At 38.1% G+C, this 12,441-nt stretch overlaps 1 protein-coding gene across 2 annotated transcripts in view; it reads right to left on the bottom strand.

Annotated features, from left to right (window-relative positions):
* The window catches only part of TTC6 (tetratricopeptide repeat domain 6), a 228,482-nt gene extending 218,206 nt beyond the window's left edge, over positions 1–10,276 (bottom strand). For both annotated transcript variants that reach the window (XM_013046238.2, XM_045067622.1), the window contains exon 1: positions 10,131–10,276. The gene's annotated coding sequence lies outside the window, so the exon portion shown is untranslated. The remainder of the gene's footprint in view (positions 1–10,130) is intronic.
* Between the last annotated feature and the right edge of the window lie 2,165 nt (positions 10,277–12,441).

Genomic DNA, 12,441 nt, shown 5'->3' with positions numbered 1-12,441 from the left:
ATGAGACATTTTCACATAAAATTCCAGATAAACAGGTTCTCTGGGGAGGGGAAAAAAAAAAAATGAAGGCTCTGGCAACATAAGGGCCAAATCCCTACTCTTGGGCCAAGATGGCAGTTTCCTCTTCCTTCTCCAACTGGTGGTGGGTTCCTCCATCTCTCACCCAGCCCACTTCCCTCAATATGCCTCCAGAGCTAGAACAGACTGTATGACAGGGGTAAGATGATCAGCAACAAGGTAGGCTGCAGCCAGATCATGAGGCCTTGCATGCCAAATATTCGTACTTTTTCTCTTGGCTACTGAAAACCATTCAAAAACTTTTAACAGAATATAGCTTGATAGGATCTGGTGCTTGGGGGATATTGAGGGGGACAAAGAATAAAGGGAGAGAGGCAAAGAAGAATCTCCACAGCTTGAGCATAAGGCCTGGCTGGCATTGGTAATGGAGCAGAGTGAAAACAGAGACATTAACAGGTAGAACTGACAGGATCTGGCCACAGAGAAGGAGTAAATGAAAGTGATTAAAGATCCTTCATAAAATTGGAACTTTGAATCATCTTGATGAAATCTTCTTCATAGCCAAGTGCACAATAAAACCTCTGCTATTCAGTGACTTGTACACTTAAAAATGGTTAAAATGGTAAATTTTTATGTTAGGTGTATTTATTAACCTGGTATTCAGCAGGGCCAGTTCATCTATGATCCTGAAGTAGATTTTTAGATCCTGAGAGATCTGAGGTCATTAACAAAAGCCAGGCTAACAGGAAATATAAATAGAGAAGGGCCCAATTACAGATTCTTTGGTAGTTGGGATTCATCTCTGGGAAGTGGGATGAGTAGGAGCAACAGAGAGGAAAACGGGAAGAGTTCCACAGAAGTCAAGAAGAGGGGAATTTTGAGAAATAAGGATAAAACAATGAAGATAAAACCAGAAAATAATGAATTAGAAAAACTAATTTGTGTATTTTTAGGAAACCCAACGCCAAGGTTCTTTGAAAAAAAATTATAAAGCAGAAACAGGGGCGCCTGGGTGGCTCAGTGGGTTAAAGCCTCTGCCTTCAGCTCAGGTCATGATCCCAGGGTCCTGGAATCGAGCCCCACATTGGGCTCTCTGCTCAGCAGAGAGCCTGCTTCCCTGTCTCTCTCTCTGCCTACTGCTCTGCCTACTTGTGATCTCTCTTTCTATCAAATAAATAAATAAAATCTTTAAAAAAAAATAAAGCAGAAACATCTATGGAATATCACCATTATTTGCAAATATGATTATCTACCTAGAAGCTCTAAACCAAAGAACTACTTAGAATTATAATAGATTTATGCAAGACACTTAAATTTTTTAAAATTTTATACCAAAATCAATAACTTCCATTTGACCAAAATGACCCATTCAAAAACACAGTGATAAAATTCCATTATAATTTTTTAAAAGTATCTAGCAATAAACACAATGAGAAACATACTTAAACTAAATAAATGTTTATAATTTTACCGAAGGACATAAAAGATGTGACTAAATAGTTAATGTCCCTTGGTGAAAAAAAATCAAATATTGTAATTACATAAGGGCTTTCCAAAATACTGTGTTGGTTTAATGCTATCATAATCAAAATCTACAAATTCTATTTTTAGACTCTCAAAAGTAATTCTGGATCATTTGAAATAAAAAACAGGATAGATTAGGCAAAATTTGTAAAAGGGAAATGAGGGAGCAGTAATCTAACAAGATAATTAAAACTTACACAGATCTAAGAATTAAACTGGATACACTATTGTTAGAATCATCACATAGACTGAGCAAAAGAATTAAGAACACTATGAGTTATATTATAAAAACAGTGTTAAATTGTCAATAAGAATTATTCAGTAAGTTGTGCTGAGGCAATTGGTAGATTATAGGACAGGGGAGGGGAAAATTAGACTTCATTTTATGCCATATACCAAAAAAGACAGATTTAACACATAAATGTGGAAAAAATTTTATTTTGCTTTGCATTTCTTTGCTTATCATCTTATCCACATTCTTTTTTTTTTAAGATTTTATTTATTTATTTGACAGAGAGAGAGAGATCACAAGCAGGCAGAGAGGCAGGCAGAGAGAGGGGGAAGCAGGCTCACTGCTGAGCAGAGAGCCCAATGTGGGGCTCAATCCCAGGACCCTGAGATCCTGACCTGAGCCGAAGGCAGAGGCTTAACCCACTGAGCCCCCCAGGCACCCCTCTTATCCACATTCTTGATTGGACTTACATTAATTCATAAAAAAAGTTCTTTACAATTAGAATTATTCATTTATCATACATTATGGGCAATATGAACAAAAGATCTTATTTAGCCTCTAAATATAGTCATATTGCTTTTAATATCTAATATTTGCTGGCAATTCTCAAACAGAAGACCCTGCTACATGGCAGAGCTCTCATCTGGGAATCAAGAGGCGCTCTTTCTGTACCCATCTCCACCAATGCCCAGACCTTGAAGAGTTCAGTTCTATCCATAACCAGATTTCATTTTAAAAAGTGAAAATAATATACTGTTTGCTCTTTTTTTGCACAATAGTATATGAATATTAGAAATGATTTTCTTTTTTAAAGATATTATTTATTTATTTAACAGAGAGAGAGATCACAAGTGGACAAAGAGGCAGGCAGAGAGAGAGGGAAGCAGGGTCCCCGCTGAGCAGAGAGCCCGATGCGGGGCTCGATCCCAGGACCCTGAGTTCATGACCCGAGCTGAAGGCAGAGGCTTAACACTGAGCCACCTGGGCACCCAGGCACCCCTAGAAATTACTTCCAAAACCCTTAAGGAAGTTTCCCTTTTTATAATACATGCTGTATAATCCTCCTCATAGTGTTTTGGCTATTACTGTTTGCACAGGTGGTGATATGCTCACGCTGACACCATCTGCATTTCTTCCTACAAAAGGCTGTAACTGGAAGAGAGCACGGAACAGAGGCACATTAATCCTTGATGAGAATCTGACTTGACTCTCCCAACTTCACTTCCCTTTTGTTTCTTAGTTCCTGCTTTGTATTCCCATCCCAACTTCTCTCAGGCTTTTGGTTTGCTATTGAAGTTTATCAAGTGTTCATTGTCTAACATTTCTCAGTACACGCCCTTGAGCTCTTCATAGGAAAGTTGCTCTTCACATCCATATAGAACTTCTACCTTTGACAAGAACTTCTATTGTGTTTTCAAGGTAGGTGATATCTCAATGCTAAATGGGGCAGTCTACAAAGCTTAGTGACTTTCCTTCCCCCACCCAACCCTCAACACTACAAAATATGTAAAAATGACTTTTAAACATCCAGTCTCATGGGAAAATAACATGTTCCCTTTTTGGGGTAGTAATTTATTAAAAGAAAGAGACCAGTTCTGGTTTGGAGAGTCTTTTTTTTTTTTTAAGAGTTCATTTATTCATTTGACAGAGATCACAAGTAGGCAGAGAGGCAGGCAGGGGATGGGGGCGAGGGGGGGGAAGCAGACTCCCTGCTGAGCAGAGAACCCCATGGGGGGCTGGATCTCAGGATTCTGAGATTATGACCTGAGCCGGAGGCAGAGGCTTTAACCCCTGAGCCACCCAGGCAACCCTGATTTGGAGATTCTTAAGGAAAAATAATGTAACTATCACCAAAAGTATTAAGGTGTCAAGCCGGCTGCTCACAATTCAGGCTAAGTTTACTTTATACTTTAAAATGGGACAGATGTGTTTGAAATCTTTACAACCTGAATAGTAATTTCAGTAATTTCACTTTCTGCTTCTTCCCCAATTATTGGAACTCCAAACCTTTTCCTTTTTCCTTTCCCAGGAGGTTCAGTGCCTGAACAGTGAGGTAGTCAGAAAAGCCAAGAACCAACATTCTTTCCTCTCCTCCACGGTGTGATCAGACATGAGAATCAAGCTCTCCAACCATAAATGGCTAGAACCCAAAGAGAGCGGACTAGTGGATTCTCTAGATTCTGGGGCAGGTTGCTCTCTGGTTCTTGCAGATGTGGCCATTCCTCCTACTGGAAGAGAATACCCATACTCTGCTCTAGACTTCAACTAAGGTAGACATGAACAGAGCAGACCACCAGAAAACTTGGTTCTAAGCAACATGGAACCACCTCACCTAGGGAAATCCTTTATATATTGGGCCTGTTTCCTCAGATTATTATATTGAGAATAGAGCCAAAGTACCAGCTGGTTAGATGGAGGCCTTGACTTTGTCTATGTATAGTAATGGGTGCCTGAGAGGGAAGGGTGACACATTAAGAACAAGATTTAGGTTCTCTTGGGTCCGGGCCAAATATCAACTCAATTTGCTCCCTAAATTTCACATCAACATCAACTTCCAATACACACATAAGTTCCAAAAGAAATATCTAAGTCCAAAGAAAGTCTATCACATCTAGTAAAATCTTCACATTGCAAGGAAAATAAAAATATTCTGAAAACAACTACTTATTTTTGCAATAGCAGTGGTAGAAATGAGACCTGTTTTTGCACTGATTATAATTTATGAAAAAGCTTAATAATAATTATGATCATTTTAACAACTTTGCTAAAAGAATAAGATAATTGTATTTTTTTCTATTTTTTGATACTTTCTATAATATTTGTTTTGCTGTCTTTAATCTTAAGCATATCAATAATAGTAATTCACACTTACATTGTGTTGGTTAAAAATTATTCAGAAACCGATAGAAATTTCAAGACTCTAAAAACATTCTCCTGTTAAAACCAGTACCCAGAATATGCCCATAGCCTTTGTGATATATATACATACAAACATAAATACATAACAGGTAATGGAACAATGAAATATCTCCCTGCCTTTTTCTTCTCCCCATGTTCTGTCTTTCCTTCTTGAACTTCCTTCATCTAATTTGTTCAGATAGCCAAAACAGTTAAATAAAAGAATTTTATTATTATTATCACCATGGTTGTGACATGTTAAATGTTGCATGCTCTCAATCTCAAAAGTAATTTGTTGGAGTTCCACTTCTACATCCATAGAAAATCCCCTACTAATAACAGTTGATAAACTCTGGGGAAAATATAAAAAACAAATACCTCAGGATTCTTCAAAGTAAACAAAAGCAGGCAGACTGTGGAAGAGAATAGACACTTGTGGAAACACCTTCTGGAAGTGAGTTTCCAGATCTATTGTGGCCTTTCCCTAAATACCATCCATACTGTAGAATGGCATAGTGCAGGTGGCAAAAACTTTGATAGAAAGCCCTTCATCATTCTGGCCAGACAAATCAGAGAAAAGACCGCTGGCAACAACCACTACTGAGGAGTGAGAAAAAAGTCCCAAAGGAGAGAGAGCCAGAGAAGGTAATCCCCCAATTCTGTATCTAAACCCCATACAAGTTTAGACTGACCTCTGAACTGTGCATATGTAGGACAAATTCAAAGCAGCACAATAATGACTTAAAAAGCTAAAGCGAGATTTAGTTGAACTTAACTTCCAAATATAGAGAGTCAGATGGAGTTTACAGTGAGTGTAACCTGGTGAATTGCCTGCCAAATGAAAAACATCAACATTCTTCAGAGGCATATAGCAGAATCCACAGTCTACACAACAAAACATTAACAACATCCAGGATATAATAAGAAAAATAATTACTCAGCATAAAAAGATCCAGGAAAATGTGACTCATTCTCAAGGACAAACATAATGAACAGACACCAGTCCAGAGACGACACAAAAGTTGAAATTATTAAAGAAGGCCTTTAAGGAAACTATTATAACTATGTTTAATGAAGTAAAGGGAGATAGGCTAATGAGGAATAAAAAGATAGAAAATCTTAGGATAGACATAAAAGTGAAAAAATAGAAATTTTATATCTGAAAAATATAATACTTTCAATAAAAATTGGACTAACAGAATGGAGAAGTCAAAGAAAAGAGTCAGTGAATTGGAAGATAAATCAACAGGAATTATTCAATATTTAAAAGAGAAAGAAGAGATCTGGGGGGAGGGCAGTGCAGGGAACACCCTCAGAACCCAGTGAAGCAGTATCATAAGTTCTAATATATGGGTAAGCAGTATCCTGAAAGGAGAGAAAGATGGGGTGAAAAATACTTAAACAAGTGTGAGAAAACCTCTCAGACCTGAAGAAATACCTAATGAAACCCAGTACATTCCAAGCAGGATAAAACCAATGAAAACCACATGTCAGCTACTGGAAATCAAAGTTAAAGATAAAATACTGAGAGCAGAGAGAGATAAACAATACATTTTTTATAGGGAAGCAATTCAAATGACAAAAACTTCCCATTAAAAACCACTGAAACCAAAAGATAGTGAAACAAGATTTGTAATAGGCTTAAAAAGCAAATAACTATTGACAAAGAATTATGTATCTAACAAGCATATTCTTTTAAAAAATGAAAGCAACATATTCAGACACAAGGAAGCTAAAAGAATTGCTCACCAGCAGACTAGAAAACTATAAGAAATAATAAAGGTTTTACTTCAGACTGATGAGAGATTATATAAGAGGAAAATCTGAATCTTCAGGAAGGAATGAAGATTAGAGATGGAAACTATCTGAATGAGTTTAAAATACCATTTCTTAGTCTTTTTTTTTTTCAGTTGTATGAAAACCAAATTGTCTTGTGGGGTGTTTGTATAAATAGATGCAACACATATGACAAGAACCAAAAAGACCAGGATAGGGTCAGTAAGGTCACTATAGTTGTAAGAGTGCTACATTTTATGTGAACTAGTTTGACATTAACTCCAGAGTGTGAAATGTTAAGATTGTATATTGTAATTCCTAGAGAAACAGTTTTTTAAAGCCATACAAAGAAGTGTGACAAAAAAATCAATAGACAATAAAAAAGAATACAAAAATATTAAATCTTAGGAAATATTTTAGACTAAATAATAATGAAAATACAACATATCAAATGTGTGAGATGGAGCTAAAGTAGTGCCTAAAAGGAACAGTACAGATTAAATTATTAAATCAAAAATGTCTAAAATCAATAACCTAAGGTTCTACTTTAAGAATCTAAAAAAAGAGGAGTAAAGTGTACCCAAGATAAATATAAGGATATAAGGACATAAATCAATCAAACAGAAAATAGAAAAAAAATTGAGAAAATAAGAAGCCAAGAACTGGTTTTTCAATAACATCAACAAAATTCTTTGAGAAAACTGCTACCTAGACTGTTTAAGAATAAACAAGAGAAAAAAATCACTAATATCAAGAATAAAAAAGTGCTTTTCACTACAGGTCCTAAAGATATGAAAGGAGAAGAAGATATAACAAACAACTTTATAGCAACAAATCTAACAATTTAGATAAAATGGTCAAATCTCTGAAATTTTCAATTTAGCAAAATTAACATAAGAAACAGAAAATCCTCATAGTCCTATATTAAATAAGCTTATTCATTACCAAAAATCTTACCACAAAGACACTTCCAGGTACAGGTGGTTCTCTCAAGTAGTCAAGAAAGAACACCAAACTTACACAAGTGTTTTCAGAAAATATGGTAACATTTTGAGACGTACATAACTATAATACTAAACCTCACAAAATCATTTTTTAAAAGGGAAATGCTTTTTCCCTATATTCATGATCCCTCATGAATATAGATTCAGAAATCTTTTTTTTTTTTAAGATTTTATTTATTTGACAGACAGAGATTACAAGTAGGCAGAGAGGCAGGCAGAGAGAGAGAAGGAAACAGGCTCCCTGCTAAGCAGAGAGCCCAATGGGGGGCTTGATCCCAGGACCCTGGGATCATGACCTGAGCCGAAGGCAGAGGCTTTAACCCACTGAGCCAACCAGGTGCCCCTAGATCCAGAAATCTTAAGTAAAATATTAGTATATCAAATCCAGAAGTAAATTTTTAAAGGTATAATATATACTGATCATAAAGAGTTTATTTCAGGGCTGAAAATTCGATTTAACATTTGAAAATCAACATAGTTCACTGTATGAGTAGAAAATAGAAGAAAATATATGATCATTTCAATGGATAGTAGAAAACCATTTGACAAAATCCAACACCCACTCATGATAATAATAAAGAAATAATTGTGCAAATATGTTTTATAGGTTACATCAATCTGATTAAGAGAATTTACAAAAAAAATACAGCTAACATTATATTTTTGCTCTCCCACTAAAACTGAAAACTAGGCAAAAGTGTAACAACTCTTTTTTTTTAATTGATCATTGTAACATTGTTAATGAAAGCAAGTAGGTGGACCTTTATATCCATTAACAAAATATTAAAAAGTGCCTCAACTCTTACCATATCTATTCATCATTGTACTGGAGGTCCTAGCCATTGCAATATGGTGAGGAAAAGAAATAAAAGGAATAAATTGGAAAGGAAAAAGTAACATGATTTTTAGGTCAACAGTTCCAAGAAATCTACAAAACAATCCCTAGTTGTCTATAAGTGACTTATCAATGTTGTATGAAACAAGTTAACATACAAAATCAACCATATTTTAATATGTTAGCATCAAACCACTGAAAAGTAATACCCCAAAAGACATTAAATTCTTGAGAATAAGTCCAACAAAAGATGTCCAAAATCTCTACACTGAAAATTACAGAACATTGGTAAGAGAAATTAAAGACCTATATAAAATTCCAAACCATGTTTGTTAACTAGAAGACTCAACATTGTTTAAAACAGCAATTACCCCCATATAGATTTATAGATCCCATGCAATTCCAATCAAAATTCCGCCAGGCTTTGTTTTTTTTTTTTTTTTAAACAGAAATTACAAGCTGATTCTAAAATGCATATACAAGTTTAAATAACTTTAAATCATTAAAATTATTTTTTAAAAAATTAGAGGGCTTACACAATCCAACTTCAAAACTGAATATAAAGCTACAGTAATGGAGGCAAAGGTCCTGGCAAATCATTATGCTGGGTAAAGGAAGCCAGATACAAAACCGTATATATTGTATGCTTCCATTTGTATGAAATTGTAGAATATGCAACCGATTCTATGGTGTCACATAGCAGATCAGTAGCTGGTATTGGGCATTTAGAGCAGGTGAGAACAGGGATGGATACCAAAGGGAACAGAGGAATGGAAAGGTTCAGTTATCAGAAATTTAAATAGGGGCTCCTGGGTGGCTCAGTGGGTTGAAGCCTCTGCCTTTGGCTCAGGTCATGATCCTAGGGTCCTGGGATCCAGCCCCGCATAGGGCTCTCTGCTCAGCGGGGAGCCTGCTTCCCCCTGTCTCTCTGCCTGCCTCTCTGCCTACTTGTGATCTCTGTCTGTCAAATAAATAAATAAACCTTAAAAATTTTTAAATAAAAACGGGGAAAAGATGAGTCAGTTATCTTGACTGTAGTAATTGTTTCAAAGATGGGTACATCCGTCAAAACTTATCAAATTGTACACCTGTACATGATATTGTAATGCATTATACTAACTACTAATCTGTATGTTCTCTGCCGTTTATGGAATATAAATTATACCTTTATAAAGCTGTAAACAGGAGGAAAAAAACAATTTGTTGAAATTTTATATTTGAACGTTGAATAATAAAAAGAACTATCGAACTTTAAACTCTTGCAATGGTAGTTCGCGATAGTTTCACCGTGGATCTGCGGTCTGGGATGCTAGAGAATCCTTTCAGGAAGCCTGCAGTGTCCTACTGCCCACCAAAGGGTTTGGGGGCCACACTCAGAAAACAGCTTCCTAGTCCAAAATTAGACACTCTGACCTTAGTGGGGGAGATCTCCTAATGGTGTGTAAGGCTTGCCCCCAAACAATCAGCCCCTGTCAAGGGACACCAGGAAAGGTCAGGCAGTTGGAAACTGAATTCCCTCCACTGCGACCTTCCTCTCCCTTGCCACACTCCCTCTGATCCCTTCCTGTCCTTCGCCTTCCTGACTCCTTTTCCTTTCCCCACAGCCTGGTCGTCCCCCTATCTTTCCGTTCCACCAGGTTTTCCCTCTTTCCGAGGGCATCGCAGCCTGCTCTAGACCCGAGACCCTCTCCAACCCCAGCCCTGTTTTCTACGCTGATTTTCTCGGCGATTAGTGTGGATTAAAGAGGCAGAACCGGAGACGACGATTGCTCCGCGCCAATATCGCAGCCTCTTCCCACAGCCTCCCAGACGAAGTCCCCAGCGTCCCCAGCCGGTCTCTCACCCGCCTGCCGGGACGCCTCTGCTCCCATTCAGACGGCGAGAAGGTGGACAGTGCCTCGGCCCGGCGTTATATCCCGCCCGCCTTCCGGGGGGCCGAGCAGCCGGGTGGGCTCGGACAGGCTCTACTGGAAGGAAGAACGCGCTCCGTTGCTCGGCAACAAGCAGCGCGTCCTCCGCCGCCTCGCGCCCGCGCTCTGACTCTTGTGGATCCCTCCGCGCTGTGGGTCCCAAGCCGGCGGAAGCCGCCCCAAGGGGCGCCTTTGGGGACCACAAGCCAAAACTTAAGCTGAGCTGGGCTTTTGCTGGGACTCTTGCTAGTCGCAAAGAGCCTCCTGGCCTGGAGTCTCCTAGATCCGCCGTTTATGCCTCCTTTAAACCAACTGCTTACTTGGCACTCACGTTCTTTATGCATTTAAACGAATTGTGCTAGAGACATGAGATTCAGACTTCTGGAGAGTTCATATTATACTCCTAGGTTCAGCATCGTCAGAGTTTCTGATGTCCAGAGTTTCTGATGTTATAAGAAGCCATAACTGGCATTCTCTGTTGAAGTTGAATACACACATACTCTATGACCCAGCAATTCCACTCCCAATAGGAATGCATGTAAACATGCACTAAGAAACATGTGCATCAATATTCATAGCAGTTTCATTCATGATAGCTAAAAACTGGTAAATAACCAAATGCCCATCAAAAGTAGGGTGCATAAATTAATTGTGGTATATTCATAAAATGCAATAAAGGATGTGAACAACCTTCATCTGTGTAAAACAACATAAATGAATCTATGAGCTAATATGTCAAACATAAGGAGTATACACTATATGAGTCCATTCATGTAGGGTTTATTTTATTAATTTTTTATTTAAATTCAATCTAGTTAACATCTAATGCATTATTAGTTTCAGGGGTAGAATTTAGTGACTTATCAGTTGCACATAACACCCAATGCTCATTATATCAACTGTCCTCCTTAATGTCCATCACCCAGTTACCCCATCCCCCCACTCCTCCCAACAACTTTCAGTTCCTTTCCTATAGTTAAGAGTCTCTTAAGGGTCTCCTATTGATAAGCTTTTCCTCCCTCTCAGTTCCTTTTTTTTTTTTTTAAGATTTTATTTATTTATCTGACACACAGAGAGAAATCACAAATAGGCAGAAAGGCAGGCGGTGGGCTAGGGAAGCAGGCTCCCGGCTGAGCAGAGAGCCCTATACAGGACTTGATCCCAGGACCAGGAGATCATGACCTGAGCCGCATGCAGAAGCTTAACCCACTGAGCCACCCAGGTGCCCTCCTTCTCTGTTTTTATCTTATTTTATTTGTTCCTTCCCTTCCCCTATGTTCATCTGTTTTGTTTCTTAAATTCCACATATGAATGAAATCATCATATAAGGTTTAAAAAACAAGACAGCAAAAACTATAGCACTTGCAGATGCATGCTCAGCTGCTGTATTACAAAAAAAAAAAAAGTAATAACAGTAAGAGTCAAAATAGTGGTCATTTTGGGAGTGGAGAAGGTGACGGTGATTGGTGGACACAGAAAGGAGGAATCCTGGGATAGTAGCACTATTCTGCATTTTAACCTTGGTGATAGTTGTTTGACTTTTCTTTTTGTGATAAACCCCTGTTTTCTATTTTGTTTATTTTTCTGTGTTATATTTCACTATTATTTTAAAAACCAAAAGAAAATCCAATTAAATGCCATCATGTAAATGAAGGTGTTTTGCTCAGTGCCTGGCATTCAATGGCCCCCAAGTGTTGATTTTATATTGATCTACTTTCTACCAATCTCTCCCTTTCCAAATACTCAGGCAACTAATAGATGAGATCACGGAAGTGGCAGGTAAAATCTTCTGGAAGTCATCCCTGAGACTGATGCTTCCCAGAAATTCAAAATAGAAGCATGCTCTGCAACACAATTCCCTGGTGCTGGGCCTCAAAGCAGCCCAGTTGTGCAGAAGGATGCACTCAAAAATTCTCAGGCCTCCCTCAGGCAGCTCCCACTCTCCAGACACAGAGCCCAGTAAGGATACCGAGTTTTGCCAACTGTGCCAGTTGCTTTGCTCCCTGGGATTCTGCAACCTCTTCTGTAAAATGGAGATAATAATCTTACCTCAAAGGTTTGTTGCTTTACTCCCCAACATAATGAGTTTTAAATAATTGCTGAGTGTCCACAAGACGAGCAGCATTTTACAGAGAAAGATCTGCTGTCCCTGAGGTTTCACTACACCCACATCATGTACCAAGGCCTTGTGGCTACTCCTTGAGGGCAGTTTTGCCCTAAGTGTGGAAGTAACCCCTCCAGACA

The sequence above is a fragment of the Mustela putorius genome, unplaced genomic scaffold (genome assembly GCF_011764305.1).
Source record: "Mustela putorius furo isolate JIRA1106 unplaced genomic scaffold, ASM1176430v1.1 tig00003898_pilon_pilon_pilon, whole genome shotgun sequence".
NCBI classification, from domain to species: Eukaryota; Metazoa; Chordata; class Mammalia; order Carnivora; family Mustelidae; genus Mustela; species Mustela putorius.
The sequence above is the reverse complement of the archived record's forward strand: the minus strand, read 5'-3'. Positions and strand labels throughout refer to the sequence as shown.